General features: G+C 33.8%; 1 protein-coding gene across 6 annotated transcripts in view; it reads right to left on the bottom strand.

The window, feature by feature from the left end:
* The window catches only part of NCOA1 (nuclear receptor coactivator 1), a 212,366-nt gene that overhangs the window by 89,788 nt on the left and 100,445 nt on the right, over window positions 1–22,133 (bottom strand). For 5 of the 6 annotated variants that reach the window (XM_074341748.1, XM_074341750.1, XM_074341752.1 and 2 more), the window contains exon 3: window positions 2,464–2,620. The exons of the other annotated variant lie outside the window; for it this stretch is intronic. The gene's annotated coding sequence lies outside the window, so the exon portion shown is untranslated. The remainder of the gene's footprint in view (window positions 1–2,463; window positions 2,621–22,133) is intronic. 6 annotated transcript variants of the gene reach the window in all.

Genomic DNA, 22,133 nt, shown 5'->3' with positions numbered 1-22,133 from the left:
AATATAAAAATAATTATTCCCTATATGTGATTCACCTTAAGATGTAAATGTACTATTTCGTCAAAATCAAAAGTTCTGCCTTTACAAACCCTAATTTTTGTCCAAACATTTATAAATCTTGGATTCGAAGATTATATGTAGACATATGCACACTTACATAAAATTCCTTTCAATAAGTTCCAAGTCATCTTTAGGAATGTACCTTCTGGAATTTTGGGCTCCTACCATTTAACAGACTTTCTTAAAAAAAATCTTTATAGGCTTTGTTCTACCAGACAAGATTCTGAGTAACAAAAACCATGAAATCTCCAAAGTCCCAAATCACAGTCTGTTTAGAAAGGAATAAAATGGAAACAGACAAGCTCAAAATGAGAGCCATTATAACAGCTGATCTATACTTTTTCAAAATGTCAATGTCACAGAAGACAAAGACAAGTTGAGAAACTATTCCAGGTAAAAGGAACCAAAGAGATGTGAAAATTATGCAATGTGTGATTCTGGATCAGACAGCTGGTAAAATTTTAATATGAACTATATATTTGAAAATTGGGAGGAGGGTATAGCCCAAGTGGTAGAGCACATGCTTAGCATGCACAAGGTCCCAGGTTCAATCCCCAGTACCTACATTAAAAAATAATAATAATAAATAAATAAACAAACCTAATTACCTCTTCCTCCAAAAAACAGAAAGAAAGAAAGAAAGAAAGAAAGAAAGAAAGAAAGAAAGAAAGAAAGAAAGAGGAAGAAAGAAAGAAAATGAAAGAAAGAAAGAAAGAAAATGTTGTTCCCTGAATTTCATTATTATATTGTGGTTCAGTAGGAAACACACAGTGAATATTTAGGAGTAAAAGATCATTAATGTCTACAATTTACTCTCTAATGATTCATCATCACCATCATCATCATAATGGTTATTAAGGACGAGGGGTAGGAGAAGTACTAGTAAATATATATACAGAAAAAGCAAATATAACAAAATGTTTACAATTGGGGAAACTGGGCAATGAGCACACAGGTGTGCAGCCTACCAATCTTGTAACTACTTGGTATGTTTAAAGCTGTTTTTAATAAATGTTAAGAGGAATAGAGAAGATAAAAATTTTCATTGTGACATGAAGAAAACATGACTTTCTCAGAGTCACTCACTGAACCATGAGTTAAGAAAAAGACACCCTACCCATAGTTCAACCACTAGATTATTCTATTTTCTCTCCCTTTCTCTTTCATAAAGTCAAGGTATGAGCATTTCCTTCTAAAAACTCTTAAAGAGAGGGCCCTCCTAAATGATTAAAGTTTCTCTTAATTGTAATACATCCTACTCTGCAAAACGTTTTTTGAATAATGAGGATGCTTATAAACTCGTTTCTCTCTCTTATTGAGAATCAAGTCTGATTTCAAACAACAGAATACATAAGTTAATAAATACAATGTATCACCAGTTAATAAAAGCCAGAAATCTGGAGTATGTTTGTTCCAGAAACCAATGAAATTTTAAAGAGATTTAATGGTGGTAGGATTAAATGAGTATCTTCTTAAATCATGCTACACCTCCAGTCCTTGGTTTAAAAAGCTCTCTGCCAGTTGACAGTCTTGTCTCCATCTCCCAAATTCATTATTTACTCCAAACATAGGCACTGCTTCTCAGCCAATCAAATTCAATTGCGTTTAACTTCTATGACTGCTAATCCCCACCCTCCAAATCAACAGCTATCACTCTCTAGGGTGACAACCTCTTTCTTAATCTCGGTAGTGTTTATACAAATACATTCAGTACATGATAACTCAAGAGTTGTACCCTTAAAATTTATGATTTATATCTATATATGTCATAATTCAATTTAAAAGTCTATTATTAAAAAAAAACAACTTCCTGCTGGAAGTCTTCCCTTTATTGGTTTATTGGTTTCTAATTTTACTCTTCAACTTTTTACCTACCATCTTGGCTTGGTGCATGTTTATTTTTCTCATTATAGGCTGATAAGACCATTCATCTTCATGGATACACTAGTTCTATTCTTTCAGTTAGCTTACAAACTCTTGGAAAACAACAATTGTAAAAATGCCCCAAAATACAAAATCTAGATAGATAGATAGATGATAGATAATAGATAGATAGAGATAGAGATATAGGTTTAATGACTGGATTATATTAGAAATGTATAGACCAAACCTGGGGATGGTTCAGTAGTTTTTCTGCTGCCATTTTAATTCAGTAAGGACTTGACGGTCTCATTGTAAGATACTGATCTGAAGCCTGTATTAGTTTCAATGTGCATTAACATAGTTTACAAAGAAGTTTTCTAATATTTTCATTTAGGAATGTCAGCACATATTTTATAATAACCTTGAAGCTTTTCAGATCAAACACATATTTCCATATAAAATAAGTATCAACAGGTAGTCATTTTCACACCATATTTTTGTAGAGACAAAGCTCTTTAAAAACAGAGCTTTAATTCCTACCTGGGAGACTTCTTTGTTCATAATGAGTCTTCAAAACAGATATGGTCAAATCTAGTGCTCCAGAGGGTAGCTTCCAGGGGTATAGGGTAATGCTGTTTTCCAGAGATAGCTCTAGTCTCTTCACTCTTACCTCATTTAAGGCCAATTATGCAAACAACTAAAAAAAGGAGAGGAAAAAAAATAAAAGCAGAAGGGAGGTTAGATTGCTATTTTATTTTCTAAGAAATGATAATACAACTTCTCAGGCCAAATGGAAAAATATTTCCAAAAGACGATGGATGACTATCTGATTTTACAACTGAAGTCCTTTTGGTGATTAAATATATATTCCTATTTAAAACTGCTGCTTAGGTAATACATAATTACATTCTGCCCTTAATCTCCTGAAGGCCTATTTATATGTCTTAAAAAGTTTTTTTCTGGCTATATTTGTATATTTATCTTTTTACTTATAAATTCAGGTTTTTCATGTTTTCAGTTTACATTTAATTCTTTCTTTCATTTCTATAATATTTCTCACTAAGTATTAAAGTTACTATGGTATTTTATTTTTAAATTTTTTACTGAAAAGGTTTACAAACATTATATATTCATAGTACTTAAACATAAAATTCATTGAGCTCTGGTTCTAGTAGAGATGAACTAACTTGTATTGGACTAACTTGCCCAAAAATGACAATTATTAACTCTGGACAGAATATTAAAAAATAACTTCAAAGATGCTGAAAAGTGACCAAAAGCAGGCAGAAATGTAGGGGATTTGATCACTGAAAGAAAGGAATCATACTGGATGAGAACTACACTCATAAGACTTTCCCTTAAGAGAACTCTTCCCAATATACCCCACAAGTACTGGAAGAATAGAATAGACGTGAGAGAAAACCACTGTCTCATTGGCCTGAGGCAGTAGAGAATGTGGTTCAGAGCTGAAAGAAAGCTAGATAATAGAAGAAGATCATGCAGAGAAGGGCAGTACAGTAAGGGGGTGGGAAATCTTAACTCTGTATACAAATGTTCCATAAATCCTTGGTCGATTCCTGAACTGCTCAGGCACAGGAAGACTCCAAGTAGCCCCATATAATCATACCACAACTGAGATTCCCCTTTGCTGTTTATAACCATGCACTTCTCATTCCTCTTTTCTTAACTGCTAGCAACCACTTATCTGTTTTCTATTTCTATAATTTTGTCACTTTGAGAATGTTATAAAAATTGAATCAAATAGTATGGAAACATTTTGGATTGGCTTTTTTCACTCAGCATAATGCCCCTGAGAGCAATCCAATTTGTTGCATATATAAATAGTTTGTTCCTTTTTATTGCTTCATGGTTTAAAGGTACCACAGTTTCTTTTCACTATTCACCATTCTAGTACATTTGGGTTGTTTTCAGTTTGGGGCTATTATGAAGAAAGCTGCTATGAATATTTGTGTATAGGCTTTTGTGTAAATGTAAGTTTACATTTCCCTAGGATAAATACCCAGAAATGCAATTAGGTTGTACAGTAAATGTGTATTTATCAGCTAATAATTTAGCTGTCTACTAGAACAAAAATCAATACTCTTCAGAAAAAGAAAACATCCACAATATCCAATATACAATAAAAAAATTACTAAACATTCAAGGAAGCTAGAAATTGTAACTCAAGGTCAGGGGAAAAAAAGCTCAACAGAAACCTACCATAAAATGATCAGTTGAAGTAAACTGATATGAATGCTAAAGAAGTATTGTAAATATGTTCAATATGTTGTAATGAGTGAACAGATATGAAATACTGGTAGCAAATGAAAATTATAAAATAGAAATAAATGGAAATTCAAGAACTAGATAGTTCAACATCAAAATTTTTAAGTTCACTGGATAGGTTTAATAGATTTGAGATAGCACAAAAACAAGTCAGTGAACTTGAAGGCAAAACAATACCCAATAAAATGATTGAACAACTGAAAAAAATTAAAACCAAAGTTTTTTTTTTGAAAGGCTAAAAAATTGTTAATATTTGAGCAAGACTGATCAAGAAAAATGAAAGGCAACACAAATTACCAATGTCAGAAACAGGAGAGGTATCACTTCAGGTCCTGCAGATGTAATGTACTAAACCACATAATGCAAATCAAAATTGAGTAACTGAGGTAAAATAAAAAACTCCTTGAAAAACACAAATTACTAGAACAACCACAAAAAGGATGTTATTTACTAAAAAAATTTGTAATTAAAACAAAACAAACTCCAGGCCCAGATGGCTTCACTGGTGGGTTCTATGAAAATTTAAGGAAGCAATAGTAACAATTTTACACACTTTCTAGAAAATAAGAGAGAGCTACATCACAATAGGTAAGCAAAACCCTAATACCAAACCTGACAAAGATATTACCAGAAAAGAAAATCAGCCTTATGAGTACTGATGGAAAATAGCAAATTTAATCCAGCAATATATAAGAAGGATAATATACCATGACAAGTGTGGTTTATCCAAGGAATATGTAAGGATGGTTTAAATTTCAAATATCAATCAATGTAATTTACCATATTAACAGAATAAAAGGCATATAAACATCTCAACGGGTACAGAAAAACACCTGAAAAATTCAAGACCCATTCACGGTAAAATTCTCAGCAAGCAAAAAACTAAAACGTTAACTCCTTTAATCTGATAAGAAAGATCAATGAAAAACCTATAGCTAGTATTTTACATAATGGTGAAATGTTAGGAGTTCTCCTAATATTGGAAACAAGGCAAGAATGTTCATTCTAACCACTTCTATTAATTACTGTAATGGATATACTGGAGGTCTCAGTGCAATAAGAAAAAGAAATAAAAGGAAGGTTAGAAAAGAAGAACTAAAATTGTCTTTATTCAATTAAAATAAGTTTTTAGCACATAATTCTAAGGAATCTGAAAAATGATTACTGAATGAATAAGTAATTTGACAAAGTTGTAGGACACAAGGGAAGTATACAAAAATCAATTGTGTTTCCATACAACCACAGGAAACAATTGGAAAACAAAATGTAAAACAATTTATAATTGCATCAAAAAACACAAAATACTTAAGAATTAGTTTAACAAAAGATATGCAAGACCTATACACTTAAAATTATAAAATATTCCTGAAATTAAAAAACATTAAAAAAAAAGTAGTTGAATATTTTCATGGGTTCACCAAGCCTCAATAATATTAAGATGTCAATTTTCCCCCCAAATAATTCATATACTCAAAAATAAAATTAATGGTTTATTTTATGCATATTTAATATATTTTACTGTCAGTGGATAACAAATCTATTTCTGTTTTGTTTTACAATATATTTTTAATGTGGGATTTTTTTTCAATGCTTGTTTTGGGCTTTTGCTTTTTAAAATAAAGATTACTTTTTTCCCCTCTAAATCATGATTTCCCTCAGTGCTGAATTCCATATTAAAGTGGAATGTTTAATGTTAGAAAACTGAATGATGGAGGATCCAAAAGTGCTTACCCCTCAAAGCCCCTCTAAATTAAACTAAGAGCTTTTTATATTTTCAAGATTTTTTTCTTTCCTTGAATTAAATCTATAATTCAAAAACTCAAAGAAATGGACTAGCTCTTCATATTGACTTATAGTTTAAATTATTAAAGAAAGGGATTTGTAGTTAGGTTAGTCCAATTTACATTATAGTTAGTTGGATTGTTCTCACTGTGTACGTCTAGTTTATTTGTATTTGTTATCAACTTAGTGCCCCAAAACATTTTGCAGTGAATGAGAGTCCTCCTGATCACTACTTTGTGTTCTTTCATCTGTAAGGCACTGTATCTTTGAATTTGCCCTGGGTAAATCTTTAAGAATTTGTAAGAACTGATTAGCAATCACTGACTATGGCAAAGACGGCATTGTTCATGTAGTCATCCACAAACCCAGCTTCTGTCATTTTCTGACTTCCAAGGAAGAGCGCTCCTCAAAAATCATTTGTGTAGTTAATCCTGCAGATATAATCCTTTCAAATAATTCCATTCTCTTCCATAAAACCTGAGAATTTTTAAGGGTACTTTTTCAAAACCAGGCAGTAACTAAAGTCAGATGGATCCTGCTAATGATTTTAGGTCTTGATGATTCATGGCCAACATGTGAGGGAATATAGGAACGAAGCTGAGTTGGGTGGCTGAGCACAGTCACTTAGGGACTGCAAGAAAGTAAAGCACAAGATAAATCTATATTCAAAAAAGACATGTAGACAATGAAAAGTGAAAAATATGGAAACCAAGAGATAGGTGACACACAGAGAACCAAAGAAGACAGGAGGAATACGACGGAATAGGGAGAACAAGAGCAGTGCTGATGATCTGATGTTTGCTATTATGAGATAAATAAGCTTATTATTCTTAAAATGTATCTCTCCAGTAATTATTATGTATTATCTGTGCTATCCAGAGTTCAGAATTTTAAAAGTCTTTCCTCACTCCCTTACCCCCAGGAACCCAGAGCAGGAGATCTGACACGGATGTTGCAAACTCCTAATAGATCCCCATGCCTGGTGGTTTCCCATTACTTGTTCCAATTCTCCCCTCATGGGTAAGGCCTTTCTATTTTCATCATCTGCTTCCAATTCTGGCACAAGTGCTGGTTAATGCTGCACCTCAATTCCTTTAATTTAATTTAATAATTTAGTAAATTATTCAATTTAAGCTCTTAAATTCAATCTAAGAGTCAGATGAGGAAGCAAGGTGACAGAAGAGTACCTATAATGCACCTAATACATAGAAAGAGTGAAAAAGGAAATCTATAAAACACTCCTTCTTATTTTGGAGTTAGGCAGAGTTATAGTGTCAGAAGTTTAAAACATATAGAGAAATAAAACAAAGAAATATCTACGGATCTACTACCCAGAATTAACAACAGTAAACATTTTTGATATATTTATTTTCTTTTTTAAGAAATGAAGCATTATCAATAAATCAAAAGCCCCCACACTCACACATAGCCCACTCTGTTCACTCCCTCTCATTTTGATAGAGATAACCATCATCATGAATCTAGCATATATCCTTCTGGTCAGTTTTTCATATCCATCCATGAACAATATACATTAATGTTTTATGCTTTAAAACATGTATGTTTAAACTGTATACTATACCCATTCTGCATTTTGCTGATTTCATGCATTGTGTTGTTCTGGAGCTCTAGCCTTGCTGAGGTGTGTGTGGGTTTCGGTCATATGTATATGTGAATATACCACATCTTAGGCATTCCTGTATGTAAGTTGTCTATAAATTTTCATCATTACAAATTATGCCTCAATGAGTGTTCTTATAAATGGCTTCTCATTAAAATTTTCATATGTACAAGTGTAAGAATTTCTAAAGGCAATATCCAGAAGTGGAATTTCTTTTCTTTTTTCTTTCTTTCTTTTTTGTTTTTGAGACATCAACGGCACTGGGTAGGGCAGAAACGGAATTTCTGAGTGGTAGCACTTGCATATCTTCCACTCTACTCACCATTTGTCAAACTGATTGCCAAAATGATTGTTTCACGCTCCCACTAGCAGTATGTAAGAGAATCATTTCCCCCCCATATTCTTTCCAACACTTGATATCATCAGACTTTTTTTTTAACCCGTCTAATGGACGAAAATAGGATCTCATTTCAATTTGCATTTCCCTGAATATTATAGAGACTGAATAACATAGTTGGCTATTTGGATATCCTATTATTTGGACTGGCGTTCTCTTTTCATCCATTATACTGGGTATTCAATACGTACTTTGTCTTAGTTCTGGAAAATTTTCTCGGATTATACTATTTATTCTTTCCCCCCCCTTCATTTATTCTGTTTTCTCCTTTTGGAACGCCTAGTACTAGAAAGCTGACCCTCCTAGACCCTCCTTTTTCTTTTCTTTTATCTTCTGTTTATCATTTCTTTGCCTTTCTGCTTTACTTCCTAAAAAAATTTCAACTTATTATTCAAACTTCTATTGAGTTTTTTTTTCCTGCTACACATGCTTAATTTATAAGAATTCTTCATTCTCTGAATATCCTTTTAAAAAACCCTATTTCTGCTTTATGGATGTAGCATCCCATTTTTCTGCCAGTATTTTACACACAAATGACATAGGTTTATATGTGTGTATATGTGTATATGATATATGTATATTTGTATATGGCTGGATGTGTACATATATGTGTGTGTGTAAATATACACAAAAATTTCTCAGCTGCATAGCCTATTTCCTCCAAGTTGTTTGATTTTCGTTTCTGCTAGTCACAGGAGATGCTTTCCTTAGATGCCTGATAGTATTTAGTTGTTTGGGTATAAGAAGTTTATTGAAAGCTCTAATCATGTACATGGGGCTCCTGTGACCTTCCTGTAGGACAATCTGGCCAGACCCTTTGTTAGGACGCAGATACTAATGTGAGACACCTGGCTCCCATCATCTACCACTTATTTACTCATTTGGTCAGTACCTGTATACATGTAAAGTAGTTTCAGAACTGTTAACCTGTACCCCTACAAGAAACAATTTTACCAACTAGACCCCAGTTCTTTCTGCCTTTTGATTTTTCTTCTTGGGTTGGTCACATTCTTCACAGAAGATTCTTCCTGTCTCCTGCCTGGAGGATAAAGGACTCAGTTTGGGAAGCCAATAATGGAGAAGAGAGCAAGGGCTCTCAGCATTCAAAATGCTAGTGCTCATCTAATTCTCCTCCACCTTCAATGTGCCTGGTGTCCACTAGTCCAGAGGCCCTTTGTTTTAACTTAGAGAATATATTTCAAGTCTCCCATCTGTCAAGATGGGACTAGTGCATTAGCACAGTAGCCAAGAGTAGACGAGACCCAGGCATCTGTTTCTTTGCTTTTAAACAATCTTCCTTATTTCAGTCCCTGTTCCTTCTTCACCTCCACTTTCAGAGTTACACAATGCAACCACTGCCTGGGCCCTTTGAAAAGTCCTTTGTACAAATTCAACTGGTCCTTAGCTTTCTCCACTTAAAATAAAGCTTTCTGAGGTTTAATAAGATTGTTACCATTATTCTAACTGTTTTCCAGCCTCTAAAATTTTGCTGTATTTTCTCCCATTTCTCTATATCTCTTGTTTTATGACTAAACAACAGCCCTCAATGACTTCATTTTTGTGGTTGTTTAACTAAACTATAGTTTCAGGAGGAAACAATATTAAATGTGTGCTCAATCTACCACTTTTACCTCAAATCAAATACTGTGTTATTATTTGTAATATTTATTTGTTTATTTTTAATCTTCCTGTTATTTTGTAATCTTTTTAAGGTTTTAAGTGTTATTAACACCATAATCTTTTCGAGAATTTTAAAATCCACCACTTTGAAATTCTCAAGAATCAATTAGCAATTGAAATTACTCAAATACATGAAGAATTATCTGCCAGAAACAGAATTAACCATTGGCAGCAAGGCCTAAGCAACAGTTAATAAGGAACGTTTAGAAAAAGGATTAGCTTTAGAGCAATGGAATGACTCTCCATACATATACTGGTAGTCAATATTACGGATCATGACTTTGGGAAAGCAGAAAAAAGAAATGCACCTTCCATTATCTCATAAGGTAACAGACACTGAGTGTCAAAAGAAGGTATGGTCTACTGTTCTCTTCTCTGAAGGAAGTAAAAGGAACTCTCAAACTTCTAAGGGTAATAGATTTTCTTACCCATGTTCAGTAACTGTAAAGTGTGATGAAAGTAACCTGTTACTAGTAACACTTTAAATTACAACATTTATACATTAATTTCTTTAATAACATTGGTGCAGCTTGAAGGTTATCTTTATTGTAAAGTGACCTTAACTTTTCCTTTTTATGATAGACTTTTTGATGAGGAGAAAAACGGATAATGTTAGCCAAAACTCCCAGTGTGCTGGGACTAGTGTCTTAGTTTAGCTATGCTGTCATCCAGTATTAGGTCCTTATAAATAACCAACATTAGTAGCAATTATAAATTATTTTGGTCATGTAGAGTTAAGATTTCATAGTAACTTCTGCATTCTTATTAATTCTACCCCAAATAAACTTCAAGAGAGAAAAAAAAGCACCTAAAAATTATGTGAAGAAATAAGTTTTTTCCTTGGGGTAGACTGAAAGATTTTTGTGAAAGAATGAAGAAAAAAATGATGCAACTATCTTTCCTATTAGTGATGATACAAGAGTTACACACTCCAAACCCAAGACAAACATGATTTAGGTAAAATTTGAAATCAGGCCATCCATATTAATGTTAAAAAAAACATAATTTAAAAATACATATAAAGCTTATTTTTTTGAATTCTCCTAGTATGAATTTGCTTCTTCTTATTAACACTATCTGTAAAGAGAAGATACAGGGAAAAATTAAGATTTTAAAAATAAGATTGTTTATTTGTTTTAATAGAATGAAAATATTTATTTATTTTCCTTGTTAATCTTTAATTTTTAGAAGGCTGATTTTATTGTTCTTAAGATTACAAAATGCTCTTACGAAAACTTTGCAATCTCTCTCCAGAAAAAAACTTATTTCTTCACACAATTTTGGGATGTCTTAAAAACCTAGGTAAATCCATGGGTGTTGTTAGAAGACAAAATTGTATTATGTTGGGAAGATATGAAAACTGTTCCTCTGTGGTGAGAACAAGAGCTCCAAGGGAAGTGTTCTGGGAGACAAATCTTGGCAAGTGGCAAAAATTCTACCGTGAATCAGCACTAAAGAAAACCATGACCCCAAGGAAATTCTTCATGCGCATGTGCAACAAGAGATATGAAGAAAAATGTTCATGCAATGTTTATAAGAGCAAAAACCAGGAACAACCCAAATGCCCATCAATAAAAGCATATTTAGTATATTGATACAATAAAATTTCACACCACTGAAATAAAGTAACTGAGCTTTAGCTACACACATATGCCTACAGGCAACCATATCCCCTTCCTATAACCAAGGTAGTAAAGCATTATAGTTTAAAGTATGGACTCTGTTGAAAACAGGGTAACCACAAATCAAAAGCATACAATAGAGTCACAAAGACCAAAAAGAAACCAACCTAATACAAAATAAAGTTATCAAACCACAAAAAGAAAAAAAAGAACGAAAGGAACAAAGAAGAAATACCAAATTGACTGAAAAACAAAGTTTAAAATGGCAATAAACACACAGTTATCAATAATTACCATAGATGTCAATGGACTAAATGCACCAATCAAAAGACAGAGTGGCAGACTGGATAATAAAACAAGAGCCTACAATATGCTGCCTACAAGAGACCCACTTTAGGGTGAAAGATACACAGAGACTGACAGTGAGAGAATGGAAAAAAACATTTCAGACAAATGGAAATGACAAGAAGCGGAAGTAGCAATACTTATATTAGACAAAACAGACTTTAAAACAAAGACCATAAAGAAAGACAAAGAAGGACACTATATATGATAAAAATAACAATACAAGAAGAGGATATTATACTCGTTAACATACATGTACCTAAATATATAAAACAAATACTAACAGACATAAAGGGAGAAATTGATGGGAACACAATAATAGTAGGAGACTTTAACACTCCACTAACACCAGTGGATATCTTCCAGACAGAAAAATCAGTAAGACAACAGAGACACTAAATGACACAATAGAACAGCTGGACTTAGCTGATATTTTTAGGACATTACATGCCCCCCGCAACCAGAATATATATTCTTTTCAAGTGTGAATGGAACATTCTTGAGGATAGACCACATGCTCAGGCACAAAAGCAGCCTCAAAAAATTCAAGAGGATAGAAATTATTTCAAGCATCTTTTCTGACCACAATGGCATGAAACTGGAAATCAACCACAGGGGGAAAAAAATGAGAAAAAAATGACTGCATGGAGACTAAATAACATGCTACTAAAGTATGGACTCTGGAGCCCAACTGCACCATCACTAACTTTCTGACTTTAACCTTTCCATGAATCAGTTTCCACATCACAAAAAAGCAGGATAATACTTGTACCTACTCTAGAGTTGTTAGGAGACTAAACATTTAATATTTTTAACTCATTTAAAACAGTACCTGGCACATGGCAAACACCATGAAGTGTTTGATTAATAAACAGACCACAGTCAACCAAGTTTAATATCTCTTCTACTTGGCAGCCACCCTTCCAATAAATGATGGTAGCCAGCATGTTTTCCCTTAGTTTTTGCCAGACTTAAGTATCATATATTTCTTTAATTATTTGTTTCAGTAATACATATCTAGAAATTTTTATGTACTTTCACACGGCTTTTGTTTTTAATTCTCATTCTGCTTCTAGGGAGATATTAATACTTAAATTCTACATTTTAAAGAAAATAAATTTTTTTAAAGTACAGTAAGAAGCCAATCCAGAATACTATTGTATCTTAATTTCTATTTCTTGCTCCTCTATTTTTTTAAAAGGGCAGATTATAGCCTTAGAACCAAAACTGTTCATAGCAGCAGTTTACAATAGCCAAGACATGGAAACAATCTAAATGTCCATCAACAGATGACTGGATAAAGAAGATGTGGTGTATTTATACAATGGAATACTATTCAGCTATAAAAACCTACAACATAACACCATTTGCAGCAACATGGATATTCCTGGAGAATGTCATTCTAAGTGAAGTAAGCCAGAAAGAGAAAGAAAAATAATATATGAGATTGCTCATATGTGGAATCTAAAAAAAAAAAAAAAACAACAACAAACAACAAAAAAACCCCAAACATAAATACAAAACAGAAACAGACTCATAGACATAGAATATAAACTTGTGGTTGCCAGGGGGCGGGGGGTGGGAAGGGACAGAGTGGGATTTCAAAATGTAGAAAAGATTAACAAGATTATAGTGTATAGCACAGGGAAATATATACAAGATCTTGTGGTAGCTCACAGCGAAAAAAAAAAGTGACAATGAATATATGCATGTTCATGTATAACTGAAAAATTGTGCTCTACACTGGAATTTGACACAACATTGTAAAATGACTATAACTCAATAAAAAAATGTTTATAAAAACCCAAAACTAGTGTTTAACCCAAAACTAGTGCCTGCATATCAACTACTAAATCTAAAATATTAATGACTCTTAAATCCATCTTTACATTTACATTAAAGAGATAAATTCTGAAAAGCCTAGACTAGTGGATTTCAATACTACTAACTCTGGATATAGTATAAACACATCTATTTTGGAGACAAGTTATTCTCAAGAGAATGCTCCTAGTATTTTTTGCTATATTCTAAGCTTCACACCTGCAAGCATCTGCCTACTTATTAAGGAGTTCCAAACTAAACTCCTCCATTTTCCTTTTCCTTGATTCTTCCATATTTAAAAAAAAAAAAAGCATCTTCACACCTACCCAACTGTTGCTACTAGAAAGAAACCCAGATATCATCCTTAAATTATTTTCCACTTCACATCATATAAACATTCAATCACCAAGCCCCATCTAAGTTTATTTCAAAAATAAATCATCAGTCCACAGGCATACAAATCCAATATCCTATTCCCGCTTACCATTCTTCCATGAGGTTTTATCTCACAACAGAACCCAAAACTTACAACACAGCCACTCTCTCCATTGCACGCACTATGCTTTGGCCACACTGGTCTGTCCTCAGTTCCTCTCTACTCCCCAGTCTTTTTTCCCTACTCCAAACCCTTCATTACAATATATTCTCTGCTGTGAATAATCCCTCTTATCTTCACATGCTCAATTCCCACTCACTACTCAAGCCTCAGCTAAAATCCTACTTCTCTTACTCCAGTAATCAAAATTAGCCCTCCATTACACTTTCATAGCACTTTCTTTTTCTTCTTAGCATTTTTCATAATTTTTATTCACATGCTTGTTTGTGTGATTATATGTTTACAGCTTATCTCCCTCCCTAGACAATAAGCCCCCAAGAGAGATGTTTTTTCACTGGCATAGAGTAGGTACACAACATTTTAAAAGGTTAATTTGTGGAATTAGTGAACCTGTTCTAATTCAACAATGGTAGTACAGTTACACACTCAAGGAGAATGAGGATCATTAAACTGGTCAAAGGACATTACAAATCTTTCTAAACAAACCCAAGGGGAGTTATCAGTGGCATTGAGGTGGGCATACTAGATTATTAATATAAGGGATTAGGCAAAGTTTTGGAGGTGACAACACAGGGAGAAAAGAAAGCTTAAAACAGTAAGACTACGGGATTAGTCTCTACTAATTAGAATGCCCATTTCTGTGACTTCATTCTGCAATATAATTTACCTCTCTGTTTTTTGCCACAAGACAAAACACCAGGGTCCACATTCAAAGGACTAAAAATGAAATGTAACACCTAAACTACAAGAGTTTAGTTCTTTTCTAAAGAGCTCTACTAAACTAAAAGGCAGTTGTTGAGGACTATCAAAAGTAAAATGAAAGAAGAAAGAAACACAGAAGTAAACAAGACTTGTCTAAGGGCACACACAGACTTTGTATAAGAGCCAGGACTGGCATCCTTGCCTTCTAATTTCTAATGAAATGTTCTTTTTAAAATTATACACAACTTTACTGAGGTATAATTGAACACTAAATCATATAAGTTTACAGTGTACAAGTTGATCCACTTTGACATATGTATTCAGCTGTGAAACTGAAACCATCACCACAATAAAGATAAGTATTTTTACTGCCCTAAAAACAAACAAACAAAACAACAACCAACTAAGGTAGTATTCTAAATCTCCAAAAATTACTGCAGAATGCTCAGATAGGATTTTAGAAGTTGACATTTTACTAAGGCCTAAAATAAAGCAAAGGTTAGGTCATTTTCAATACCAGTTAAAACTGCAATATACATCATCAGATGAGTGTTTGCAAAACATATTTTTCTATATGCAGGCTCTATTTGCTCCACATCTGTCAAATGACAAAGACGGTCTTACTACCTCTTCGTACCTCTCAAGGGGAGCAAAGAATAGATACTAAAGTTAACTGATAAAACTATTTGTATCTAGATATTTCCATTTCTTTTTATGATATTTCTATATTACATTTTACCTTTTAAAATAGAGAACTGAGCAGCATATGTGCTTAAAGGTTTTAACAAGTAATTTCATTTTTTTAATACAAAATTATAATCATGCTAATCTGTGACTACATTTAACTAGAACCTTCCATATACTGACATGACATATCTTGGGAGGAGGTGGGGTACAGACAATAACCAGAGGCCTATCCTTATGACTTAAAAAACAGGTAATACATTAGCAAGGTATTTTTAAGTCAAATAATAAAATATTTTCTTCTTATTTCTTTTACTCAGTACACATCATTTCTTTTATAACAGAGTCACTCAATCCTCAAATATTTGAGAGCCCAATATGCGGTAAACACTGAACAAGGTGCTGGAGTACAGCACTGAACAAGAGAGATGAAGTTACTTAATCTTTGAAGCTCATATTCAAATGGGAGGGAAAGATCAGTAAATAAAGCCAGAAAACTTGAGGTAGAGTTACTAGGGGAGCTAGCTACTTTAGATTAAGTGATTAAGGAGAGTTTATACATGAGGGTAACATCTGAGCTGAGACCACAAATAAAAAAAACTAAATCCCCAAATTATTTCAGAAATGAATGATATCATAGTATGTGTATAATAAAAACTTAGCTGAAAGAACATCTTACCCTCTTTCACTAACTGTGAATCTTTCATTATTACCTATATGATGCCTATATTTATATATCCAGTCATCCAAACACCCAAAATTAAATGAGCTAAAAAATAAAATGTTCATCACTATCCCTCAAAGTCACTACTAAGTACACTGCTATCACTAGCAATCACACTACTATTTTCCCAGTTCTTTAGTTTCTTAGAACTGTTTAACTCAGCTCTTCTTGCATTTCCTAATATTCACTTCAATAATAACTACTGTTAATTCTTTCTCCTTCTTGTCTATCAAACCTGTAAGTGGTTCAGTTTTTCAAAATCATCATTACACTCGACACTGTTGGCAATCCAAGTCTGAGGCACTTCAGCAGCATGTATAACCTCTACTCCTGGTCTGCCCATACAGTGCATCCTGCTAAACAATTTCCCACCTCCCCCTGTTCACAATGTCACACCCCTAGTCACCACTCAACAGTGCCTTTCCATAGGTTCCATAAAGAATTTGCACTCCTGTTACTTAGCATTCAAGGTCTCCTATTATCACAGTCACTAACAACAGAGCTTAAAGATAGAAGTGACAACTAAATGGAGAAAAACAGATACACATTACAGTTGGAGAGTTTCACACTCCTCTCTCAGCAACTGATAGAAGAAACAAAGTCCCTCTGAAAAGAAAATCAATATTTAGAAAATGTGAACAGTACTATCAGCCACCTTGACCTAATAATTGACATTTTTAGAACACTATGCCCCCAAACAGCAGAATATACATATTTTTCAAGTGCATGTAGTACTTTCACTAAGAGAGGCTGTCTGCGGTAAGTCAAAATAAATTTTAAAAGACTAAGCATCAGAATGTATTGTTTGAACACAAATGAAATAAATTAAAAATCAGTTACAATAAGATTTAGGGAAAAAAAAAACTCCAAATATCTTAAATTACATTTCTAAATAATCCATGAAGTAAAAAAAAAATTAAAAGAAAAAAGAAGTTTGAAAATATTTCAAATGTAATGATAATTGAAAATATATATATATACACCATACAAGAATTTGTAAAATGCAGTGAAAGTGTTTAGAAGGGAGGGAATTTTACAGCTTAAATTTTTAAGCATTAAAGTGTTTAAATCCAGAAGAGAAAAAGCTTCTCTAAGGTTCTATTTTAAGAAGCTGGGGGAGAGGGACAAAAAAGTAAAGTAAATCCAAAGGAAACAGAAGAAAGAAAATAACAAAAGCAGAGATCAATAAAAAGGAAGAGAGAAAATGAGCAAAAGTTAGTTCCTTGAAAAAATGGCCATTAAACGCAGCTTCACTTTTCCTTCAGCCTTGTCTGAAATCAACATGACGAGCATCTCCCAGTCTTCAGCCACAAATGATACTCATCTTCCACTGCCAGCCTCCTGATCTTCTACACCAGGGGTCAGCAAACTATGGTTTCCAGGTCAAATAGGGTCCAGCACCTAATTTTGTGTGGTCCATGAGCCAAGAATGGCTTTTATATTTTGAGATGGTTTTTAAAAATCAAAGGAATAATATTTCATGACACAAGAAAACTATATGAAATTCAATTTCAGTGTCCATAAACAAAATTTGTTGAAATACAGGCATGCTCCTTTGTTTACTTATTTATTGTCTACAGCTGCTTTTGCACTGCACTGGCTGTGTTGAGTGGCTGCTGCATGGCCAGCAATGCCTGAAATATTTACTATCTGATCCTTTACAGAAAAAGTTTGCCAACTCCTACTCTATAGATACTCCTCCACCTCCTCCATTCCCTTCTGTCAATTCATGCATCTACCCCAAGAATCAGTTCAAAAATCCTCTTACAAGCAATATCCTGTTCAGAATCTTCTGTGTAGTTTTGTAAAGCACTGAATACTTTTTATGTTTATATGTTGGATTCCTGATTTAGCATAAGTTTCCTAAGAAAGGGGCTGTACCTATTATCAACAAAATCCCAAGTAAATGGGCCAGGGCTAAGGAAGGCACCCCTGCCTCCTCTCCCCTAAAGAAAGACCAAGGAGGGAGGGGAATGAGGGGGCATGAATCAACTGGGAACTGAAAATGCATACATAAGTTACTCTTTTATTTATTAAAGAAAATACAGAAACTTAACCTGTCTACTTTCTTAAACATTTATTTTCTCTGATTATAAAGTAACTACTCATTGATTTATGAATCAAGGATAGGAAATAAAAATTTACTTAACCACCAAGTTTTCTAGAATTAGTAATATATTATGTCCCCTCTTTCCCCTAAATCAGTGGTTTTAAAATTTTTTGGATGAAGGACCCCTTTACACTTTAAAAAATTACTGAGGACTCCACAGAGACTTAATTTATATGGGTTATCACTATCTATTATTGCATTATAAATTAAATTTAAACTGAGAAATTTTTAGAACATTTACTAGTCCTTTAATAACCCATTTTTTTTCTTTAGTATAAATATAAACCACTGAAGAAGAGAGTAACTTCAAATACAGTTGGGTACCATTGCCTTGATTTGTGGGTGAGTCACCAGCTTTACCTTCCACTACTTTTGTACTCTCAGTGCAAATATCTACCTACACATTATAAAAGGCAAATAACACTTCAGTATTATTAATAAAACAATTCTGATGCTGTGGACCTCGTGAAAAGGTCTTGGGGACTCTGTTAGAGATTGAATTGTGTCCCTCCCCCCAAATTCGTATGTTGATGTCCTAACAGTGTTGATTACCCAAAGTGACTATATTCAGAGATACGGTGTTTTAGAAGATACTTAAGGTTAAATAAGGTCATAAAGGTGGGGCCTTAAGTCAACAGGATTAGTTCCTTATAAGAAGACGAAAGGACACCAGGAGTACATAGAAGAGAGGTCATGTTAAGACACAGCAAAAAGTTGGTATTTTGCAAGCTATGAAAAAAGACTTTATCAGAAATCAACCCTGCAGCACCTTGATATTAGACTTCTACTACCCATAACACTGAGAAAATTAATTTCTGCTGTTTAAGCCACCAAGTCTGTAGTATTATGTTATGGCAACATGAGCAGAATTTGTTCCACAGACCATATTTTGAGAATTTTTGCTTTACGTGTATATTTCTTATTATCTTTCTTTGCTCTTAAGGAAGCAGGCAAAGATCCTTTCAAAGAAAGGTTCCAGAGCTTAGAAAAGGAAAATAAGATGAGATGCCATCCAGAACACTGAAGAACAGAAATTCCTAGATTAAAAATAGAAAAAATAAGGAAGCTCAATAGATAATCCATGTAAGCTGGGCTCTCCCACCAATCTACACCCAGATTCCCCAAAGCCTATGTTACTTAGATTCTGCTGTGAAGTTTAAGCCATACTCTTACTATATAACTGCTCTGAATTGTCTCCTCTAACTCCTTTTAACCCTTATCTTTTGCTTGGATTTCTAGAATTTGGCTAGGGAGATTTAAGGTGAACCTTCCGCCAATCCTAACAGCAATATTCTCTCTGAGCTTTCAGATGCATTCTCAGAAACTATGCTCGACTGGTTGTCATCAGCTTCTTCTCAATATCCTTTCAATGTCTGGTAAATGCAGACATAACCAACAGCTCAGTCTTAGCCCTCTTTTCTTCAGTGCCCGTGTAAACACACATGAGTATACACACACACATAAACACACATTCATGCACACATGAACACTCACATGCATGTGCACATTTTCTCTTTCCTTAGAGAAGTACCAATATTCCTCTACATCAAATTTGAAGAATCTATTGAGTATCTTATATATGACATAATAAATTTAATTTACTAGGAAAGACATAGACATAAAGCTACTTACAAATTTAAGCTGGAAACCATAAAGAAACTGATCATTTCAAACTATGAAACAATGAAAAATTCCTAGCAATGAAAACAATCTCATTAATCTCATAAATGACCAAGTTAATAGCCCCAGAAAAAAAAGGCAAAGAGCAAACATAAGTGATATATGTAAGATGATGTGCAACTGGACAATAAAATGAAAGTACAGCCAATCTAATTAATTGTTTGAATTAAATTAAAATTAAGGCAAAGTAATTTCTCATCTATCAGACAGGCAAAAGATTTGAAAAGACTGACAAAATTTAAAAAGGACTGGTGAGGGTCTAAGGAAATATGCAATGTCTAGCACTGTTGTCAGGAATGTAAATGGTACCACTTTTCTGGAGTTGCTAAAATAAAAAAATGTAAATAAAAAGCAATCAATCTTATAAGAACTTGTCCTCATGTTATAGTCAAAGTGCATTCAGTGTAGGGCACTGGTTCTCAGCTGGGACCTACAGTACCCTTCAGGGAACATATAGCAATGTTTGGAGATGTTTTTGGTTGTCAGTTTGGGGTGGGAAATGCTACTAGTATCTAGTGGGTAAGGCCAGAGGTCATAAGCTGAACATCCTATAATGCAAAGGGCAGCCCCCACAACAATTATCTGACCCAAAACATCAACAGTGCTGAGACTGAAAAACCCTAATACAGGAAGATCAGGAACTTTAACACTGCAGCTACCCTTGCTCCTTCCTCTCCAGAAGGAAAGAAAATTTATTGTTACTTAGGTCAAATTCTAGCTTAATGACTGGCCATGTAACTGGCACATGGAGGACAATGTGCACTAAGAGGTCTAACTGCTCTATGGTTCTCCCTTTCCTACATTCATCATCCACTTTGCTACACAGAGACAGTTAAGCTGATTCAGCCTGACTTCCTTGGAGTGGCTGAGTATTTTCCTCTCACACAGTTAATGGGCCAGAACACATGGGTACTAGAGTTGTCACCAGTACTACCACGCACCTATCATGCTGCACACAGAACTTGACAGTCAGCTAATAGAGGAAGGTCACACATTAGGTTTGGGGAAATGAGGTGGAGGTGTGTATTAATTCCTAACATAGCCACTTAGGATACAGGAATACAGAGACCAGAAACAAACTGGACCGATGGAGAATGCAAATTCATGAGTTCTGCTGAGAAGGTTGCCTTAACACATACACAAACACACCAAAAAAAAAAAAAAATGAAATCTCAATCTATAGACAGTACCTACATCAATTAAACACTGGGTGCTGTGATTAAAGTGTTCGAAGGGAAAAGAGAAAAACAAAGAGATCTTAAATATACTGGATGTATATTACGGAGACAAAGGAAACCTTAGGAAAGATGAGGACTGAAGTACCATAACTGCAATTTTCTAAACATTACAAGAAGATTAGTGTTTCAAGTGTCATATTCCAGGAAAGGGATCAGGTGACTAAGTAAACCCTTTCTGCTTCCAAGATTATGGGAATCACAGTAACTACCTCATGATTAAAGTAGAGTGGGTAAAAGAGATAGAGGCTGGGATACTGCAAAGAAGAGGTAAGAAAAAATTCTAGCTTATTTATTAACCAGCTGAAAGATAGTATCATGAATCCAAAGTAGTACTGTTTTTCAAATACCCTGTTGTTATCTCTTACCATAACCCAGGGAGGTATTTTCCCTAATTAGCCTAAATTTCATCACATACATGTAACCCTTCAGTTAATAATAACTTGATAATGATATGTGTTGCACATGCTAAACAAACCAAATTATATAAAATTTGACAACAGTCATGAAAATGGAAATCCCAATTTAATGCCAGTTTATTGTAGCAAGATCAACTGTGTCTCCCCAAGGACATGCTTCTCTTTTTTTTTTTTTTTAGATAAATGGCCAAATAAGTTATTTTAGACTAAAATCACTTATTGCTCACAAAAATATAAGGAAAGTTACAGTCTGTGAATAGAAAGGTAATCTTTAATGACAGATGTTATTTTCAAAGAGAAGTCAGAGTTCTTGTATTTTTCTTGTGATTCTGTATAATGCCAGAGAGTATGATGTTGGTTTTTTTCAGCTGTAAAGCTGCACTCTGGAGGAAGGTATGATGAGTTAGAGGCAATTTCTTTGCACCATTCCTACTGGGATAATCACAATTACTTCCCATGACACTACAACAATATGAATAGGTTAACAGTTATTCTTTCTCTCTCTTTTTTTTTTATTAAAGTATAGCTGATTTACCATGTTGTGTT

This window comes from Camelus bactrianus, chromosome 15 (genome assembly GCF_048773025.1).
Source record: "Camelus bactrianus isolate YW-2024 breed Bactrian camel chromosome 15, ASM4877302v1, whole genome shotgun sequence".
In the NCBI taxonomy this organism is placed as follows: Eukaryota; Metazoa; Chordata; class Mammalia; order Artiodactyla; family Camelidae; genus Camelus; species Camelus bactrianus.
The sequence above is the reverse complement of the archived record's forward strand: the minus strand, read 5'-3'. Positions and strand labels throughout refer to the sequence as shown.